This window comes from Saccopteryx leptura, chromosome 4 (genome assembly GCF_036850995.1).
Source record: "Saccopteryx leptura isolate mSacLep1 chromosome 4, mSacLep1_pri_phased_curated, whole genome shotgun sequence".
Classification (NCBI taxonomy): Eukaryota; Metazoa; Chordata; class Mammalia; order Chiroptera; family Emballonuridae; genus Saccopteryx; species Saccopteryx leptura.
In genome coordinates this window covers 98,926,627-98,949,330 of record NC_089506.1, presented here as the reverse complement: position 1 = coordinate 98,949,330, position 22,704 = coordinate 98,926,627, and the positions used below count along the sequence as shown (strand labels likewise).

At 39.6% G+C, this 22,704-nt stretch overlaps 1 non-coding gene across 1 annotated transcript; it reads right to left on the bottom strand.

Annotated features, from left to right (window-relative positions):
- Positions 1-5,941: 5,941 nt before the first annotated feature.
- Positions 5,942-6,078, bottom strand: LOC136404711 (small nucleolar RNA SNORA2/SNORA34 family). The gene has a single exon (XR_010751417.1). It is a non-coding gene; the product is annotated as a small nucleolar RNA SNORA2/SNORA34 family (small nucleolar RNA).
- Between the last annotated feature and the right edge of the window lie 16,626 nt (positions 6,079-22,704).

Below are 22,704 nucleotides of genomic sequence, written 5' to 3'. Positions count from 1 at the left end.
TGGATACATGTCATTACACATTTGTCCAAACCTATAGAATATTCAACAAAAGTGTGCTGCAATATAAACTATGGACTTGAGGTGATTATATCAACGTAGTTCATCAGTTGTAACAAATGTACCACTCTGGTGAGGGATATTGACAATGCGGGAGGCTATGTCTGTGTGGGGTGGGAAGTATATGGAAAGTCCCCTAACTTTTTATTCAATTTGCTGTGAACCTAAGACTTCTCTAAAAAATAAAGTCTATTTTAAAAAATAGTTAATGAGCCTGACCAGGCAGTGGCGCAGTGGATAGAGCATCGGATTGGGATACGGAGGACCCAGGTTCGAGACCCCGAGGTCGCCAGTTTGAGCACGGGCTCATCTGGTTTGAGCAAAAGCTCACCAGTTTAGACTCAAGGTCGCTGGCTCAAGCAAGGGGTCACTCAGTCTGCTGTGGCCCCATGGTCAAGGCACATATGAGAAATCAATCTATGAACAATTAAGGTGCTGCAACAAAAAACTAATGACTGATGCTTCTCATCTCTCTCCGTTCCTGTCTGTCCCTATCTGTCCCTCTCTCTGACTCTCTCTCTGTCTCTGTAAAAAAAAACAAAAACAAAAAAAAACAAAAGAGTTAATAAAGTCATGTTAGAGAACACAAGAGACTTTTAAAGAAAGATAAATACTTCAATGCAATTTTTTACAGATTTATCTCATATGATTGAGATACAATAATTTAAAGTACACCATTTAGTAAGTTCTGACATATGTTTACAAGATAGTGAACATGACCAGCACCCTCATTGTAGTCCTTTCTGGTCCATCCTGCCCCCTCTCCTAGCCCAGGCAACCACGGATTTGGTTTCTGTCACCATAGATTAGTTAGCATCTTTAAGAATTTTATATAAGTGAAGCATACATTACATAATCTCCTCCTGTAATTATAATATTTTGAGATTTATCCATATTCTTGTGTGAACCAATAAGAACTCTCTTTTTGCTAAATAGCATTCCATTGCATGGATATACCACCATTTGTTTATCTATTTATCTGATGACAGATATTTGGGTTGTGCTATAATAAATAAAGCTGGGATACAACTATGGGTGGATGCTTTCATTTCTTTTTGATAAACACCTAAAGAATAGAAAGTCTTGATCATATGGTAGGTATGTGTTTTACTTTCAATTCTTTTTTTTTTTTTTTTTTACAGAGACAGAGAGTGAGTCAGAGAGAGGGATAGACAGGGACAGACAGATAGGAACGGAGAGAGATGAGAAGCATCAATCATTAGTTTTTCATTGCACGTTGCAACACCTTAGTTGTTCATTGATTGCTCTCTCATATGTGCCTTGACCGTGGGCCTTCAGCAGACCGAGTAACCCTTTGCTGGAGGCAGCGACCCTGGGTTCCAGCTGGTGGGCCTTTGCTCAAAGCAGATGAGCCCGCGCTCAAGCTGGCGACCTCGGGGTCTGGAACCTGGATCCTCTGCATCCCAGTCCGACACTCTATCCACTGCGCCACCGCCTGGTCAGGCTAACTTTCAATTCTTAAGTGAAGAACAGTACTTTAATGTGATTTTAAACCCAAACAACCCCACACCAAGTCTCAGGCAGTTTCAAAACAAAAGTTTCTCTACAGCCAGATTCTATTGATACAACTTTCTGCTGCCACCATCTGGGGAGCAAAAGAGAAGAGAGCTGTCCCCAGAAGTCGACTCCCAGGACCAGAATCTGCTTTCTCTGTCGCCTCATACACACAGCCTCCAGCCCATTCAAAGACCATTTATCTAATTTGATTAAGGTGAGGATTTTTGGCCACAAACATAACTCATTTGGGAAGAAGAGGAATGTGGGCTTAAATCTACTTTCTAGCCGGATGTAACATACTAATATCACAGAAGACCTTCAAATGCTAGAAATGAGCTAGCACTCTGTTTACAACCCAGATTAGCTTGGCAAGTTGTGAAATATGTCAGAGGTGTTTTTTCTCCGGTGCCTGGCACATGGAATGTACATACTTAATTTACATTTGAATGAGTGAATGAGTAAATGAGTGAATACGATACATATTTCTCAAATTAGTCACAGTAACAGTAAAGATGCAGTTGGTTCACAGCAGCCAAAAGACCCGAACCCTGGTACTTGCCTTGCTGTTAAACTAGCTGTATACCATGAAACCTTTCTGAGCCTCCACTTCCTATATGTAAGAAAAACAACCTGGCTTTTTTAGCATTTAAATAAGATGACACATGCAAAAATCCTTTATAAACTGTCAATATGCCACAAACGTAAAATGCCTGCATTTACAAATTTACTTAAAAAGGTAGTAGCAAATAAAAACAATTATACTATATGACTTTTTTTACACTGTCTTCTGAAAATTTAGATCTGTCTTGTATACTTAGCTCGACATTGTTAGTGAGTTAAGGGAGAGCAAATTTTTGCCAACCTTAGTAAACCAAGACAATGAGGCTCGTTGAACTTCACACACTGAATCATTTTTCAGGCAAATTTGAAGCAAGTTTTTTTTTCTGAGGTCAAGTTCATTTCATCTTTGTCTGCACATTTTCAGCAGCGTTTCTCTGCACTGTTGTACAACTCTGATGCTCTTAAGTGTGGCGATTGGCTTGGTAAGTCCACTTGGAAAATGCATGCTAATTCCTCCTGTGCACCATGGAGGATGATTAACTCCTGTGCTTGATTATTTTATATGTGGTGTTAGTTAAATCTTCTCAGATAAAGACCACCTAGTTCAAATACACAGTCCAATATTACTAGAAGAGATAAAACTAATCTTCTCTCTCTCCCTTCTTTCTTTTTCTCCTCTCTCTAAAATAAAATTTTAAATATCTTTTAAAAAAAATTAAAGAGTTTGGGTTATTTTGCTTGAAAAAGAAACAATGAAAATAAGTTCTATGCTGTCAACATAGTAGAAAATTTTAATGTTCAATAAAACCTCATACTGTAATAAAAATAGAATATAGTAACTTATGTTAAGTGGGAAAAAAGGATCAAGGTGAGTACAGAATCTTTAAGCTCTTTCATTAGATATAGCCCAACCCAGCAGCTGTTCTTTGGATCATCCCCAATACACATGAAAATTGCTAACACTAGGATTTTGTTCTCTAATTTTAATAAATGGAAAAAGGACTCTTTGGAGAGTTGATGATTGACTGTCTTAGGGAAGGGGGAAAATCACTTTGACTCTGGAGTCATGGCTGCAGGAGAGGAAGAGAGAGAGAGAGAAGGAGGAGGGGGAAAAGAAGAGAAGCAAATGGTTGCTTCTCCTGTTTGCCCTGACTAGAAATTGAACCCGAGACTTCCACACACTGGGTCGATGTTCTACCACTGAGCCAACTGCCCAAGGCCCAGAGATACTTTTGAAAAATATTTGCGGTCAAGTAATTTGAGTGGGCTCCCACTGGCCATTTAATGACAACACAAGTATCATTATCTTCATGTGCAGTGTAAATGTTGTCCTTCTCACACTTGAGAGAGCATCAGAATCACCTGGAGATGTTAAAACACACAGTGCTGGGCCCACTCTCAGAGTTTCTGATTTAGTAGGTCTAGCATAGGGCCCAAGAATATGAATTTCTTACAGGTTCCCAGGTAGAAGCGGCTACCGCTGGTCCAGTGACCATACTTTGAGAAACGCTGGTATGAATGATCTCCATTGACTGGGTGAGTCTGTGAGCAGTGAGTCTGTGAGCATTTGTGAATGTATTATGATACTAAATAAAAAATTTAATTAAAATGTACAGAAAAGCAGTTGTGAAAAATTACATTTACTAATATTCATAGATGTTTGTATCTTCTTTTAAATACATGTTGGTTTATAAAACATAGTTCTTTTATTAAAATCTGATTAAGCAATAAATGAAAATCCATAAGTTAATGACACAGTTCCTGGAAAAGTAGAAACTGTACCAATAGCAAAGAAAACTTAACAACATGGTAGAAAAGGGTCCAGTCCTCAATCAGCACCAGTTATGCACAGTGACTAAGCAAAATCTTCCGTTCCAAGGTGATGAACTAGCCAGCTGGCCCAAAGAAGAGAATTAACTCAACCCTTCATATCCTAGAAAAGAAAACCTCTAAATGCTTCATTATAATTAGATGTTCATAAGATAGCAATATTGTTTCAATTAAAATGGCAAATGAGGTTAATATATCATAATGGTGGACAATTTGTTTTGGGATGCTGGCCATGTGAACCTAAACCCATTTCATTTCTGAGGAAGACATCAATTTTAATAAACTAAAACCTATGAAAAATAGAAATTCCCATGGATGAAACAAGGTGCAACTTAAATATAAAAGGCACTTAGCTAATGACTCAGGTTTGCATTGACCTGGCCTAGGAAACCAAATTGAGGTCTCAACCAAGAACCCATCAGCTGACAATGCAGAAGGTCCAATTTTGTCTTGTTTTATATTTACCTTAGAATCTTTCATTTTTTGAAACTAATGTTTTCTTAAGTTGTTTTGTTTGTGTTTTTACTCCTAAGCTTTCGATGTCTGCTATCCTATCTGTATGCAATCCACGCCTTCCTGTGGTTCTCCAATCATTTGTGCTGCCTTTTGTTTGGTCTGTTTTCTTTTTCTTTTTCTGTTTTCTCCTGCATGTGCCCCAACTGGGATACACCTGGCAAGCCCCCTAGAGCAGGGGTCCCCAAACTTTTTACACAGGGGGCCAGTTCACTGTCCCTCAGACCGTTGGAGGGCCGGACTATAAAAAAAACTATGAACAAATCCCTATGCACACTGCACATATCTTATTTTAAAGTAAAAAAACAAAACGGGAACAAATACAATATTTAAAATAAAAAAACAAGTAAATTTAAATCAAGAAACTGACCAGTATTTCAATGGGAACTATGGGCCTGCTTTTGGCTAATGAGATGGTCAATGTGCTCCTTTCATTGACCACCAATGAAAGAGGTGCCCCTTCTGGAAGTGCAGCGGGGGCTGGATAAATGGCCTCAGGGGGCCGCATGTGGCCCGCGGGCCATAGTTTGGGGACCCCTGCCCTAGAGGGCAATACTCTGCCCACCTGAGGCTGCTGTTCCATTGCTCAGCAACCGAGCTATTTCAGCACCTAAAGCAAGGCCATGGAGCCATCCTCAGTGCCTGGGGTTGTAAGGAATCACCTATCTGATTTTAGACCCTCTAAAACTTGGATTAAGAAACTTTAGTTAAAATGCCCTGAATATGAATAGTGATGTGAATGTAATCCCCTGCTACAAACACAGGGAAGCAGGTTTTTTGGATGCAAACACCAAGAAACTGTAAGTGAGTGATTTCGTGCAAGCACAGAGGAATGTGTGCGAACAGGCTTTAGGAATTAGCCTAGAGATTTATAGATTGCCCCACCCTTTGTGCTTGTTAATTAGCAAAAGAAAAAGAATATACTGACAGAAACTAGCCCTTTTTCCATATCAACAAGAAGTACATTAGACATTCTTTCCCCTTATCATCTGATCTCCCTCCCCTGCAATCCTGTTACCTTTGTTCTGCTTCTGATCAGTAAAAGTTCTGGGAGAAGATGACTCAGGAGATTAGTCTCTCTTGACTGCCTCTCCCTCTTCTCTTGACAACAGTTTGTGTCTTGAGCAGTTTTTCCACATGACACCGATAGTTCCCAGTGGTCTGGAGGACTACATGGGGCCAACTTACTCAAACCATTTGAACCATGGCTGCAGGAAGGAAGAGAGAGAGAGTGAGAGAGAGAAAAAAAAGGGGTAGGGGTAGAGAAGCAGATGGTCACTTCTCCTGTGTGCCCTGACCAGGCATTGAACCTGGGACTTCCACACACAGGTCCAACACTCTACCACTGACGCAACCAGCCAGGGCCTGTTTGATCTGTTTTCAGTCATATCTTTTCAATCTGTTTTCTTGAAGCATTTATTGATGTGTGTATATATATTTTCTCTCTCTCTCTCTCTCTCTCAGATGTTTCTTTCTAATGAATTGACCATTACATTTCTTAAGTTCTGAAATGGCCAACAGACCATCGAAAGACATTTCTTCAGGCTCCTGTTTGAAACCAGCAGCTTCAGCAAACTGGGGGCCTTGATCCAGGGCCAATCATGTATGTATTTTAAATATTGTATATATCCTATGGTGTATATACTTTATACTTTATACAGTAGTGTTTATATTTTAAATTTTATGGAGCTGTTTATAACCTGTAACTATTTGATTTTTTTTTCATATCTTCCAAATGTTGTTTTAATGGGTATGTGGGTGAATTGCAATTTAATCAATTCTCCACTTTTAACATTTAGATTGTATTCACTTTTTCACATTTATAGATAATACTTTGATGAATAGTCTAGTAGCCACATTTTTAGTCATATCTATGATTGTTTCCTTAGAATAAATTCATAGATATATTCACGGAATAAAGTCGTAAGTTTACTGATAGAATAAATTTTCCGGCTAAAAAAATATATATATAAAATGTTAAGTCTTTTAGTATGTATTTGCACATTATAACACAACAATTATACTAATTAGGGTATGACTTTCTGCAGAAAACATAAGGCAATATTATCACACCAGTTCATTTCCTTTAGATTCTCTCCTACAGACCAATCTTCAGAAATAGTAATATTTTGAGCTGTTTTCCTGAAAATAAAATTGTAAATAAAATAATCTGAGCTCATGTTTTAACAATCTGAAGCAAAATAACTAACTACTCTTTTTTTTAAATTAACATTCTTTTTTTATTTAGACAATTAATTTTAACAGGGAGACATTGATTAATTAGGGTACATAGATTCAGAGAAAATATCTCCAGCTCATTTTGACATTTGATTATGTTGTGTACCCATCACCCAAAGTCAAATTGTCTTCCGTCACCTTCTATCTGGTTTTCTTTGTGCCCCTCCCCTCCCCCATCCCCTCCTTCTCTTTCCGTCCCCTCCCCCTGGTAACCACCAGACTCTTGTCCACGTCCATGAGAGTCTCACTTTTGTGTCCCACCTATGTATGGAATCATACAGTTCTTAGCTTTTTCTGATTTACTTATTTCACTCAGTATAATGTTATCAAGGTCCTTCCATGTTGTCATAAATGATCCAATGTCATCACTTCTTATGCCTGAGTAGCATTTCATAATATATATGCATCACATATTCTTTATCCAATCATCTATTGAAGGGCTTTTTGGTTGTTTCCATGTCTTGGCCACTGTGAACAATGCTGCAATAAACATGGGGCTGCATGTGTCTTTACGTACCAGTGTTTATGAGTTTTGGGGGGATATACCCAGTAGAGGGATTGCTGGGTCATATGGTAGTTCTATTTTTAATTTTTTGAGGAACCACAATAAATTCTTCCATAATGGTTGCACTACTTACAGTCCCACCAACAGTGAATGAAGGTTCCTTTTTCTCCACAGCCTCCCCAACACTTGTTATTACCTGTCTTGTTGATAATAGCTAATCTAACAGGTGTGAAGTGGTATCTCACTGTAGTTTTGATTTGCATTTCTCTAATAGCTAATAAAGATGAGCATCTTTTCATATATCTGTTGGCCATTTGTATTTCTTCCTGGGAGAAGTGTCTGTTCATGTCCTCTTCCCATTTTTATATTGGATTGTTTGCTTGTTTGTTGTTGAGTTTTATGAGTTCTTTGTATATTTTGGATATTAGGCCCTTATCTGTGCTTTTGTTTGAAAATATCATCTCTCATTTAGTTGGCTGTCTGTTTTGTTGTCAGTTTCTCTTGCTGTGCAGAAGCTTCTTAGTCTGATGTAGTCCCATTCATTTATCTTTGCCTTCACTTCCCTTGAATTTGGAGTTAAATTCATAAAGTGCTCTTTATGACCAAGGTCCATGAGTGTAGTACCTGTTTTCTTCTATGTAATTTATTGTTTCAGGTCTTATATTTAGGTCTTTGATCCATTTTGAATTAATTTTAGTACAAGGGGACAAACTGTAGTCAAGTTTCATTCTTTTGCAGGTGGCTTTCCAATTTTCTAAACACTATTCATTGAAGAGGCTTTCTTTTTTCCATTGTGTGTTGTTGGCCACTTTACCAAAGATTATTTGACCATATATATGTGGTTTTATTTCTAGGCTCTCTATTCTTTTTCATTAGTCTGAGTGTCTATTTTTCTGCCAATACCATGCTGTTTTGATTATCATGGCCCTATAATATAGTTTGAAGTCAGGTATTGTAATGCCCCCAGCTTTGTTCTTTTCCTTTAGGATTGCTCTGGCTATTCGGGGTTTTTTATAGTTCCATATAAACCTGATGATTTTTTGTTCCATTTCTTTAAAAAATTACATTGGAATTTTGATGGGAATTGCATTAAATTTATATATCATTTTGGGTAATATGGTCATTTTGACTATATTTATTCTTCCTAGAACAAGAAATATTTTTCCATTTTATTGTATCTTTTTACGTGTATTGTATTTTTTTACGTGTGATAAAAATACTTTTAATCAAGAATAAATAAAAACATAACAATTCAGAATTGTGGCTACATAAGAGGAAGGAAACAGGAAGAAAACAGGCGAGGGCAGGAGCACGTAGTAGATGTAAGTTATTATCAGTGTGCTAGTTCCCTAACTGGGTAGTGACTTCCCAGTGTTCATTATATTTTAAACACAAAAGTAGATAAAATTAAAGAAGCTCAACTGTGGACCACTGATGAGAGTGGGAGGTAAACCAAGGGTAACGAGGTCAAACAGGTCCACCTAAGGTCCACTGAAAATAAACTCGGAGAGAAAGTTAGCAAACTTTGAGAAATGAGTTTTCCTATGGAGTGAAACGATGATGCTTCAAAACAAGACCCTATTAATATAAAATAAAACAAAAATAATTTGTTTGCTTTAAAAAGGAGTCACTAGAGTTGTCCACTGATAAGTCACTAAAGTAATATTTGATGAAAGATTATTAAGTGATTTTTTGGCATAGAACAGAGAATTTCAAAAGTTGAGTAACAACATACAAATTACCTCCAGTCTCTTTTGCACATTCATTTGAACAAGTTAATCACTATATATATTGATAATATACTGCTCATAAAAGCTAGGGGACATTTCAAAATGACTATGAAGCAATAAAAGAAGCCTTTGATTATTTTTATTAAACAAGAACATCAGAAAAACAAATGACAAGTCAAAAGAAGTTGTTCAATTATGCAAATAGATGCAAAACCAACTTTTATTTTATTGGTGAAAATGCACTATACAAAAGGCGAAAGTACTGGAGTATCTACATTCCCTGATCCCCTAATTTTTGTGAGCAGAGTAGCTATACATAATATATATCTCATAAAAATGGGGATATGTCATATTCATCAATATTTATTATTATGTACATGAACCAAGAGTTTAAAAGGCCAATAAAATTTTACTTCACATGAATGCTTATGAAAATATGTAGCATATTTAACTTGATTTAAGCACACTTAAAACTTTATGGTCACTGTAAATTTTAAATTTTTCATTTCAGTTTACAGAGGAAATTAAGACAGTCCTGGCCAGTTGGCTCAGTACACAGAGTGGTGGCCTGGTGTGCAGACTTTCTGAGTTCGATCCTTGGTCAGGGTACACATGAGAAGTGATCATATTTGCTTCTCTTCTCTTCCTTCTCCTCCTTCTTCTCCTCCCATAACCAATGGCTCAATTGGTCCAAGCATCAGCCTCAGGCACTGAGAATAGCTCAGTTGATTGAGCATCGGCCCCAGATGAGGGTTGCTGGGTGGATCACGGTCAGGCACATACAGGAGTCTGTCTCACTATCTGCCCTATCCTCCTTTAAAACAAACAAACAAACAAATAAATAAATAAGTAAGCCTGACCAAGCGGTGGCACAGTGAATAGAGCATCAGACTGGGACACAGAGGACCCAGGTTTGGAACCCCAAGGTCACTGGCTTGATCACGGGCTCATCTGGCTTGAGTGCGGGCTCCCCAGCTTGAGCACAGGGTTGCTGGCTTGAGTGGGGGATCATAGACATGACTTCATGGTCGCTGGCTTGAGCCCAAGGTCACTAGTTTGAGCTCAAGGTTGCTGGCTTGAGCAAGGGGTCACTTACTCTGCTGTAGCCCCCCGGACAAGGCACATATGAGAAAGCAATCAATGAACAACTAAGGTGCCACAACAAAGAACTGATGCTTCTCATCTCTCTTCTTTCCTGCCTGTCCCTATCTGTCCCTCTCTCTGTCTCTCTTTCTGTCTCTATCACACACACACACACAAAAATTAAGACAATGTGATAAATAAAAAATGGAAAATTTGGAATGTGAACATAACTTTAAAGAGAAAAGTAATGATGGAAAATATCCAGCGGTTAATAAAGTATTTTTTTAAAATGAATGATGGGTGATTGGATTTAGATTCTACTAGATAAGGGTAAAAGAGTCATATAATTATTTTAAAATGTAAGAATTTATGGAACGCAGAAAATGACATACTTTGCAATTCTGAAAAACTTTAGAAGTCATTCAAATTCTTCTAGGAAGCATATGAACTAATCTCTAAATTCAAATCCCAGAATTCCAGATACGAGGGTCTGCTTGGCCCAATGTGGATCAGATGTCTGCCCCTAGTAGAATCCGTTGTAGCCCGTGAGGTGGGGCCACAAGCCTTGCTGTCCTCTCAGCATAAGCCACACAGAGTTGGGTAAGGCAAGATCAGTAGTTCTCAGAGAAAGGGGTAGCACCCAAGAAAGCTTGACTACTAATGAATGTTTTTATTTAATATGCAAGTGTTTCTTATATATAGAACCCCAGTGAACTTTTAAAAACTTATATTTTGTTTTTTTTCTTATTATTGACTTTTTGGGGTGACACTGGTTAACAAAATGATACAGGGTTCAGGTGCCCAATTCCACAACCTGTCATCCATACGCTGTATGCATCCCCCGTGAACTTATTTTTATGCTTTATCCACTCTTCTAAAAACTTGTTTGGGAGGGGGGGGGTTGTTGTGGGGTTTTTTGAGGAAATGAACTGTGGTCACTCGGGAATATATTGGCAACTATTATTGCAAAACCCTCTGAGGCACACTGACTTTCCAAGACCCGGGAGGGTGCTGGCCGCGCGGTCAGCCCCCCACCTGGGTTGTTCAGCAGCGGAAACACTGGGACCTTGATGTATCACAGGCACCTCCCTCCGGGCTTCTGCTTCCTTCCTCCTCCCAGGCAGTGGGACAGTGTGTACTTCACATTCCTTCTCCAGCATCCGTCAGCGCCTCTACCTCTTATTTCACAAGCCAACCTTATATATTGCTTTTATATATTTTTTTTGTCAGTCAGACAGACTCCTGCATGCGCCCGACCGGGATCCACCCGGCACGCCCACCAGGGGCGACGCTCTGCCCACCAGGGGGCGATGCTTTGCCCCTCTGAGGCGTCGCTCTGCCGCAACCAGAGCCACTCTAGCGCCTGGGGCAGAGGCCAAGGAGCCATCCCCAGCGCCCGGTCCATCTTTGCTCCAATGGAGCCTTGGCTGCGGGAGGGGAAGAGAGAGACAGAGAGGAAGGGGGGGGGGGGGGAGAAGCAAATGGGCGCTTCTCCTTTGTGCCCTGGCCGGGAATTGAACCTGGGTCCCCCGCACGCCAGGCCGGACGCTCTACCGCTGAACCAACCGGCCAGGGCTGCTTTTATATTTTTAATAAGGTTGAGTAATACAACTATCAGGCCAACATCAGGTTGATTTGCTTGTGAGTCTGAATCACACAAGGGGGAATTCACAGGTAACATGTAAAGACAGTGTGTCCACAGAGAGGTGCACTGCATTCTCTGAGGGGCGTCAGTCTCCGGTTCCGGTTTCCCTACTTCAGACATGTCCGTGCTCACACCATGAACTTTATTACATCCAGTTACAACTAGCACTTTTTCTAAAAACAGCTGTATTAAGATATAATTTGCCCGTTTAAAATGTACAATTCAATGTTGTTAGTATATTCACAGAGTTGTGTAACCATCACATGACCTCATTTTAGAACATTTTTATCCCCCCCCCCCCCCCAGTCCATACCTGTTATCAGTCACTCACCTACCCCAGGCCTGAGGAGCCATGAACCTACTTTATGTCCCTATGGATTGCCTATTCTGGACTTTCCATATGCATAAAATCCTAAAATTTGTGACTGGATTCAAGGTTCATCCATGTTGTAGTATGAATTAGTACTTCATTTCTCTTTATTACTAAATATGTAATATTCTGTTATACACATTTATCACTGTATTAGTTAGTCAGGGTGCCCCAGACAAACAGGCCCAACAGGGGTGTGTGTGTGTGTGTGTGTGTGTGTGTGTGTGTGTGTGTGTGTGTGGTGTGTAGAAAGAGATAAGAGTAGAGAGAGGAGGGGAAGGAGTGGGAAGGGAGGAGAGAGGAGGGAGAATTATTTATTTTGAAGGAATTAGTTCATGTGATTGTGGAGGCAAGTCCAAAATTGGTGAATAGACTGGCAGGCTATAGACCCGGGGAAGAGTTCCAGTTCAAATCCAAAGGCAGTCTGCAGGCAGAATTCCTTCTTCCTGGGGGAGGTCAATCTTTTGGCCTATTCAGGCCCTCAGCTGATTGGATGATGCCCACCCACACTATGGTAAACTGATTTACTCACAGTTCGCCGATTTATATGTTAAATTATCCAGAAAAATACTTACACAGAAACATCCAGAATAATGTTTGACGTGTTGACACATCAAATTAACCATCACAACATTTTACTTATCAATGCATCAGGTGATGGAAATTTGTGTTGTTCCCACTTTTCAGTTATTATAAGCTGCCGTGAACATTCATGTGCACCTTTTTGTGTGAACATATGTTTTTATTTATTCAGGAGTGACATTACTGGGTTAAATGGCAACTCCGTGTTTAACATTTTGGGGAACTGCCAACACCGTTTCCCCAAACAGCTGCCGCATTTCACATTCTTACTAGCCGTGTGGAGGGGTTCCAATTTCTCCACAACTTTGCTATCACTTGTTATATTTTTTAAATGTTTATTTTATTGATATTAGAGAAAGAGGGAGGGAGGGAGAGAGAGGGGGGACTGGAACATTGATCTGTTCCCATATGTACCCCAAACGGGGATCCCACCAGCAACACCAGCAACCTCTGCGCTTGCAGACAGTGCTCTAACCCAGTGGTCCCCAACCCCTGGGCGGACCAGTACCGGTCCACAGCCCGGGGCTTGGGGACCACTGCTATATCTTCTTTGGAGAAACACCTGTTCAGACTCTTTGTCCATTTGTTAATTGGGTTATTTCTTTTTTATTATTAAGTTGTAGAGTTCTTTATATATTTAGAATACAGGTCCCATATCCAATATGCAATTTGCAAATATTTTCTCCCACTCTGTGGACTATCGTTTCATTTTCTTAATATTTTTATTTATTTATTATTTTTTAAGACTTTATTTATTCATTTTAGAGAGGAGAGAAGGAGGAGAGAGAGAGAAGAGGGGAGGAGCAGGAAGCATCAACTCCCGTATGTGCCTTGACCAGGTAATCCCAGGGTTTTGAACCAGCGACCTCAGCATTCCAGGTCAACGCTTTATCCACTGCGCCACCACAGGTCAGGCTCTTTTCATTTTCTTGATGATATCATTTGTAGCACAAAAGTTTTTACTATTGATGAAGTCCAGCTCATTCACTTTTTGGTTTTGTTGCTTATGCTTCGGCTTTATATTTAAGAAAACATTGCCTTTATATTTAAGAAACATTTTCGGACCCAGGTCCAAAAATCTACTTCTATGTTTTCTTTTAAGAGTTTTATATTATAGCTCATATATTTGTGTATAATTTTGAGTTCATTTGTGTGCGGTGTGAAGAAGGAATCCTATTTCGTCCTTTTGCATGCGGCTATCTAGTAGAACCAGCATTTGAGCTTATACTTTTATTTACCAAATTTGTTCTGAGTTAAACTAATCTTTTCTATGCAAGTTACTTTAAGATAAAATGTTATAGCACTTCCATTAATGTATAGCAGATATAATTTGCCATATAAAGAAGACAACAGCCTGACCTGTGGTGGCGCAGGTGGATAAAGCGTCGACCTGGATCGCTGAAGTCGCCGGTTCGAAACCCTGCACTTGTCTGATTAAGGCACATGTGGGAGTTGATGCTTCCTGCTCCTCCCCCCTTTCTCTCTCTCTCTCTCTCTCTCTCTCTCTCTCTCTCTCTCTCTCTCTCCCCCTTTCACTCTTACTCTCTAAAATGAATAAATAAAGAAAATTTAAAAAAAAGAAGACAACCTAAGTATAAATACTAGAAAAACAAAACAACACTATAAAATTTTAGAGTTACAGAGGAGTGCTGAAGACCTCCTTTTTTGTTAAAAAGGTTGATCAGAGAGTGTCAGGAAGGTATCAATTTTAGCTTAGGCTTTATTAGGCTTGTTATCAATACTAGCACCAAACTGAGATGTCCCCAGTGAGAAAGATTAAAAGAGCATTAAAAAGGAAACACTTGTCTCACTGAGTGATTTGAAAAGATTCAGGGCTTTTATTCTGAATGAATAGGTATATAGGAATTTCCCATGCCCCCTCAGTGTGTGGGGAGTTTCTCTTCATCACTAGCTACAGCAGTATTGGAAAGGGCCTGGGCTGGTGAGGGAGCTCACTGTGAGTTTGGTCCTAGGTTCATCACCTGTGGCCTGGCCTTCATGAGCCTTGTTTGCGCAGCTGTAGAAAACCTCTCCCTAATGGGTGGTGTGAGGATGCAACACTATGGTCTATGGAAGACAGCCCAACACAGAGTAGGCATATAGAAAAGTGAGTGCCCTCCTGGCATTCTTGCCACTTTGAGAAAAACAGAGAATCTGATAACCAAGCTGTGTTTTCCAAAACGTGGCTGCAGACCCAGCAACGTCAGAACGCCCTCGAGAGGACCACCCGCAACTGGATGACTCCACTGCACACAGTTTGGGAAGCGCTCCCACAGACCTGGCTTGGCTCTCTATGGTTTCTTTCACTTCTGTTTTGCCAGACTGGAGTTGACAAGTTTTTCCAGCTGAATCTGAATCCATTCCATTCCTGAAGCTACAATCTCTGACAACCACTGCCAAGATGTTCTTGAGGCTCGGGAAATTTGGTTTTATGAATGACAGAAGGAAAAAGCTAAAAATCAGAGAATCGAAACACACTGCCAAATGTTCAACCTTCCTAAAAGCAGCACTGGTGTCCGTGGTCTGTCCTGCCCTCTTCTCCTGCCAACGTCTGACCGCAGATACTTAGAAGCAGAAACCAGGTGCCAAGGCCACCAACGAGCTGCAGAAAGAAGGGGCTGGGAAATCCCAACGGGAATAATCAGTTCCTGAAAAACCACAAGCTCACTCACATCCCGAGGCTAGGCCAGGCACTGTGGGGTACAGATGTGTGAGGGGATCCAGGAGCCCGCACCGAGGACCTCACTTTCCAGGACAGGGAGATGAGGTCACATTAAATGTCTATACAGGCGGGCAACCGAGGTATGACCACTAACCTGAGTTCAGGGGAGAGAAGTAGAGGCTGATGCACCAGCAGAGGAGGAGAGGGGCAGACAGGCCAGGGCGGGGAGCTGGGAGCTGGGGCACACGGTGCGATGGAAGGTGGACAAGAGAAGGGACGCAGCAGATTATAAACTTGGTGTTCTTTCTGTACCACAATCAACTAATTCACTTTCCCCCTTCACATCCTATGTTTCTGATTTCGGTTGGCAGGTGGAATCTGGAATGTAGCCTTGAGCCTGCTTGCCCTCCTAGTTGGTAGTTGTTAATTAAGACAACTACTGTTGATAGGGGTGCAAGGAATAGAAAAATGCTGACTAGAGCTGTTTAAAACTGGTGAGATAAATCTGGTGGTGGAAAATATTCAGAAGAAAGAAGAACTCCTATCTGCTTGATAGCGGCTTGCCTAGAAAATGTATGCTTGTAACCATCTTGTGCGGTTTGCATCCATGAAGGTATCCTGACAAGGTTGCCTTGACAAACACCCCGGGAGCATGTAGCCTCTCAAAGTCTACTGTTCTTTCCTGTGTTGTACAAGCTTTAACCTCAAAGCCTTACATGTGGGGTGACAATGATGTGGTAGTTATAGAGGAGAGAAAAACCAAGTGAAAGGCCAGGGGACCTGAAATGTCCTTTGTAATGTTCCATAAGAAAGGGATAGGGGAAGATAGGGAACAGGCGACAGCCAATTGGCAGCCACTGGGGCCAAATTTGATAGACATGGACCCGTTTCTCAGCTCCTTCCCAAGTCGACTCACTCAGCTGAAGCTGGGTGATAGGTGGTACATGGTGGTTTGCTTTCCTGTTCTCTCTACTATTGCATATATTTGAAATATTCCAAAAAAAAAAAAATTAATTCCCTAATTGATTATCATGTAACCAGAGGTACCAAATTGTACTTAAAATGTACTCAGTACCCCGGTCCGATGACTCAATTTGTTGGGGCTGTGTTTTTTCAACTGCCAATCCACAGAGTCTATAGAGTCTATAATCATTGGATCTATAATCTTCATACAACATCAGGATAGTTAACTCTTTCACAGACTGGCATGAAATTTCTGGCAGATAGGCACTGGTCCATGGACCGGCAGTTGGAAACCAACTGGGTTAGAGCATCTTCCCAATATACCAAGGTTGCGAGTTAGATCCCCAGTGAGGACACATTTAGGAATCAACCAATGAATGCACAAATAAGTGGAACAACAAATGTGTTTTTTTTTCTCTACCTTCCTCTCTCTTTCTAAAATCAATCAATAACTTTTTTTATAAAATAAAATGTACTCAAATAACATTTGTTACTCCTAAAGTATTTCAAGTCTAAAGTATTTTGTTCAACAGAAGACTTTTAAAACTTTATCTTCATCTCCTCCTCCCAGCCAAAGAAAAATTAATAAATTGATTACTCTGGTAAATTCTTTATTCAGGCCCTGGCCGGTTGGCTCAGCGGTGGAGCGTTGGCCTGGCGTGCGGGAGACCCGGGTTCGATTCCCAGCCGGGGCACATAGGAGAAGCGCCCATTTGCTTCTCCGCCCCCTCCTTCCTCTCTGTCTCTCTCTTCCCCTCCCGCAGCCGAGGCTCCATTGGAGCAAAGATGGCCCGGGTGCTGGGATGGCTCCTTGGCCTCTGCCCCAGGCGCTAGAGTGGCTCTGGTCGTGGCAGAGCGACGCCCCGGAGGGACAGAGCATCCCCCCCCTGGTGGGCAGAGCGTTGCCCCTGGTGGGCGTGCCGGGTGGATCCCGGTGGGGCGCATGCGGGGAGTCTGTCTGACTGTCTCTCCCCATTTCCAGCTTCAGAAAAAAAAAAGAAAAAAAAATTCTTTATTCAAAGCAATGAATTGAAAGTTTTTATTTTGACTGTGACATCCTTGAGCAGAAAAGTGCAGAGTGGAGCAAGGAAAGGTGAGGCAGGGAAGAAGGTTTGGTGCAGAATGTGGAGGTTGGGCTGAGCTGTTTGAAGTTTCCTAGTTGACAAGAATAAATTTATAGTTTAAATTAAAAGATAATATAACAACATTAATAGTTTTGTTTTGTTTTGTTTTTTATTCAGTGAGAGGAGGGGAGGCAGAGAGACTGTGTATGTGTCCCTACCAGGATCCACCTGAAAAGTCCACTAGGGGCGATGCTCTGCCCTTCTGGTGTATTGCTCCATTGCTCAGCAACCAAGCTCTTCTTAATGCTTGAGGTGGAGGCCATGGAGCCACCCTCAACACTTGGGGCCAACTCCAATTGAGCCATGGCTGCAGGAAGGAAGAGAGAGAAAGAGACAGAGACAGAGACAGAGAAGCAAGAGGGGGAGGTGTGGAGAAGCAGATGGGCACTTCTCCTGTGTACATTAACCAGGAATCAAACCCGGACATCCACATGCCAGGCCAATGTTCTACCACTGAGCCAATGAGCCTGAGCTAACACTTTTGAGAAGGAAAAAAAAGTTACCCATATTATACCACCACTAACTTTCTATTGACATCTTCCAGACTTTGTCCACATGCAAACATAACTCATACAACCGTATCAGTATCTTTGTCTTCTCAACATTATGATAAATGTACTCCAATGATTCTATACAGCTTTCATAATTAAAATTTGAATGAGAAAACACAATTTAATTATATAAATATACCATTACTTCTATTTTATTATTGAGAGAGAGGGACAGACAGGGACAGACAGACAAGAAGGGGAAGAGATGAGAAGCATCAAATCATAGTTGCATCACTTTAGTTCTTCATTTTGCTTTCTCATATGTGCGTTGACCAGGGGTGTCCAGCTGAACCAGTGACCCCTTGCTCAAGCCAGCAACCTTGGGGTCATGTATGATACCACATTCAAGCTGGTGACTCTGCGCTCAAGCTGGTGAGCCCACACTCTAGCCAAATGAGCCCATGCTCAAGCTAGCAACCTTGGGTTTTTTTGTTGTTGTTGTTGTTTTGTTTTTTTGGTTTTTTTTGAGGTGACAAGCTGTCACTGGAAATATTTTATTTTTCATTTATTTATATTTTTTAATAATTTTATTTTTAATGGGGCGACATCAATAAATCAGGATACATATATTCAAAGATAACAACTCCAGGTTATCTTGCCGTTCACTTATGTTGCATACCCATCACCCAAAGTCAGATTGTCCTCTGTCACCTTCTATCTAGTTTTCTTTGTGCCCCTCCCCCTCCCCCTTTCCCTCTCCCTCTTCCCCCTCCCCCCACCACACTCTTATCAATGTCTCTTAGTTTCACTTTTAAGTCCCACCTACATATGGAATAATGCAGTTCCTGGTTTTTTCTGATTTACTTATTTCACTTCGTATAATGTTATCAAGATCCCACCATTTTGCTGTAAATGATCTGATGTCATCATTTCTTATGACTGAGTAATATTCCATAGTGTATATGTGCCACATCTTCTTTATCCAGTCTTCTATTGATGGGCTTTTTGGTTGTTTCCATGTCCTGGCCACTGTGAACAATGCTGCAATGAACATTGGGCTGCATGTGTCTTTACGTATCAATGTTTCTGAGTTTTTAGGGTATATACCCAGTAGAGGGATTGCTGGGTCATAAGGTAATTCTATTTTCAGTTTTTTGAGGAACCACCATACGTTCTTCCATAATGGTTGTACTACTTTACATTCCCACGAACAGTGGATGAGGGTTCCTTTTTCTCCACAGCCTCTCCAACATTTGTTATTACCTGTCTTGTTAATAATAGCTAATCTAACAGGTGTGAGGTGGTATCTCATTGCAGTTTTGATTTGCATTTCTCTAATAACTAACGAAGATGAGCATGTTTTCATATATCTGTTGGCCATTTGTATTTCTTCCTGGGAGAAGTGTCTGTTCATGTCCTCTTCCCATTTTTTTATTGGATTGTTTGTTTGTTTGTTGTTGAGTTTTATGAGTTCTTTGTTTATTTTGGATATTAGGCCCTTATCTGAGCTATTGTTTGAAAATATCATTTCCCATTTAGTTGGCTTTCTGTTTATTTTGTTATCAGTTTCTCTTGCTGAGCAAAAGCTTCTTAGTCTGATGTAGTCCCATTCATTAATTTTTGCCTTCACTTCTCTTGCCATTGGAGTCAAATTCATAAAATGCTCTTTAAAACCCAGGTCCATGAGTTTAGTACCTATGTCTTCTTCTATGCACTTAATTGTATCAGGTCTTATGTTTAGATCTTTGATCCATTTTGAATTAATTTTAGTACAGGGGGACAGACTGTAGTCCAGTTTCATTCTTTTGCTTGTGGCTTTCCAGTTTTCCCAGCACCATTTATTGAAGAGGCTTTCTTTTCTCCATTGTGTGTTGGCCCCTTTATCAAAAATTATTTGACTATATATATGTGGTTTTATGTCTGGGTTTTCTATTCTGTTCCATTGGTCTGAGTGTCTATTTTTCTGCCAATACCATGCTGTTTTGATTGTCGTGGCCCTATAATAGAGTTTGAAGTCAGGTATTGTAATGCCCCCAGCTTCATTCTTTTTCTATAGGATAGCTTTGGCTATTCGGGGTTTTTTATAGTTCCATATAAATCTGATGATTTTTTGCTCCATTTCTTTAAAAAATGTCATTGGAATTTTGATGGGAATTGCATTAAATTTGTATATTGCTTTGGGTAATATGGCCATCTTGATTATATTTATTCTTCCTAACCAAGAACAAGGTATATTCTTCCATCTCATTATATCTTTTTTGATTTCCCTTAACAATGGTTTATAGTTTTCATTATATAAGTCCTTTACATTCTTTGTTATGTTTATTCCTAAGTATTTTGTTTGTTTTTTTTGTTGTTGCAATTGTGAAGGGGATTGTTCTTTTGAGTTCGTTCTCAAATGTTTCATTGTTGGCATATAGAAAGGCTATTGACTTATGTATGTTAATTTTGTATCCTGCGACCTTACTGTATTGGCTTATTGTTTCTAGTAGTCTTTTTGTGGATTCTTTGGGATTTTCGATGTATAGGATCATATCATCTGCAAAAAGTGATACTTTACTTCTTCTTTTCCGATATGGATGCCTTTTATTTCTTTGTCTTGTCTGATTGCTGTGGCTAGAACCTCTAGTACCACATTAAATAAGAGTGGAGAGAGTGGACAACCCTGTCTTGTTCCTGATTTAAGGGGGAAAGCCTTCAGTTTAGTGCCATTTAATATGATGTTAGCTGATGGTTTATCATATATGGCCTTTATCATGTTGAGATATTTTCCTTCTATACCCATTTTGTTGAGAGTCTTAAACATAAAATTGTGTTGTATTTTATTGAAAGCCTTTTCTGCGTCTATTGATAAGATCACGTGGTTTTTATTCTTTGTTTTGTTGATATGGTGTATTACGTTAACCGTTTTACGTATGTTGAACCATCCTTGAGATTCTGGGATGAATCCCACTTGATCATGATGTATTATCTTTTTAATATGTTGTTGTATTCGATTTGCTAGTATTTTGTTTAGTATTTTAGCATCTGTATTCATTAGAGATATTGGTCTGTAGTTTTCTTTTTTGTGCAGTCCTTGCCTGGTTTTGGTATGAGGGTTATGTTGGCCTCATAAAATGTGTTTGGAAGTATTGCTTCTTCAATTTTTTGGAAGACTTTGAGTAGAATAGGAACCAAGTCTTCTTTGAATGTTTGATAAAATTCGCTGGTATAGCCATCAGGGCCTGGACTTTTATTTTTGGGGAGGTCTTTAATGGTTTTTTCTATTTCTTCTCTACTAATAGGCCTGTTTAGGCTTTCTGCTTCTTCTTGACTCAGTCTAGGAAGGTTGTATTGTTCTAGGAATTTATCCATTTCTTCTAGGTTGTTGAATTTAGTGGCATAAAGTTTTTCATAGTATTCTACAATAATTCTTTGTATATCTACTGTGTCTGTGGTGATTTCTCCTCTTTCATTTTAGATTTTGTTTATATGAGTTCTTTCTCTTTTTTCCTTGGTAAGTCTTGCCAAGGGTTTGTCAATTTTGTTGATCTTTTCAAAGAACCAGCTCCTTGTTCTATTAATTTTTTCTATAGTTTTTCTGTTCTCTATTTCATTTATTTCTGCTCTGATTTTTATTATCTCCTTTCTTCGGCTGGTTTTGGGTTGTCTTTGTTCTTCTTTTTCTAGTTCCTTAAGGTGTGAAGTTAAGTGGTTCACTTGGGCTCTCTCTTGTTTGTTCATATATGCCTGAAGTGATATGAACTTCCCTCTTATCACTGCTTTTGCTGCATCCCATAGATTCTGATATGTCGTATTGTCATTTTCATTAGTCTGTATATATCTTTTGATCTCTGCACTTATTACTTCTTTGACCCATTCATTTTTTAGAAGTATGTTGTTTAGTTTCCACATTTTTGTGGGATTTTTTCCCTCTTTTTTGCAGTTGAATTCTAGTTTCAAGGCTTTATGATCAGAAAATATGCTTGGTACAACTTTAATTTTTCTGAATTTGCTGATATTGTTTTTGTGGCCCAACATATGGTAAATTCTTGAGAATGATCCATGTACATTGGAGAAAAGTGTATACTCAGTCACTTTGGGATGAAATGTCCTGTAGATGTCTATCATATCCAGGTGCTTTGTTTAAGGCCGCTATATCTTTGTTGATTCTCTGTTTGGATGACCGATCTAGAGCCGTCAGCGGTATATTGAGGTCTCCAAGTATGATTGTATTTTTGTCAGTTTTTGTTTTAAGGTCAATAAGTAGCTGTCTTATATATTTTGGTGCTCCTTGGTTTGGTGCATATATATTAAGAATTGTTATGTCTTCTTGATTCAGTGTCCCCTTAGCCATTATGAAATGGCCATTTTTGTCTCTGAGTACTTTTGCTGTCTTGTAGTCAGCATTATCAGATATGAGTATTGCTACACCTGCTTTTTTTTGGATGTTATTTGCTTGGAGTATTGTTTTCCAGCCTTTCACTTTGAATTTGTTTTTATCCTTGTTACTTAGATGAGTTTCCTGTAGGCAGCATACAATTGAATTTTCTTTTTTAATCCATTCTGCTACTCTGTGTCTTTTTATTGGTGAGTTTAATCCATTTACATTTAGTGTAATTATTGACACTTGTGAGTTCCCTATTGCCATTTTATAGATTGCTTTCTGTTAGTTTTAGGTCTTGTTTGATCCTTCTCTTTCGTTTTTCTATCTTTTGTTTTTATTTGGTTGCATTCCATACATCTTTCCTCTGTTGCTATCTTTTTTATCTCATGTGCTTCTGTGGTGGTTTTTTCAATGGTGGTTACCTTTAAGTAATGAAAAGGGTTCCTACCCTGTTCATTGTAGCACA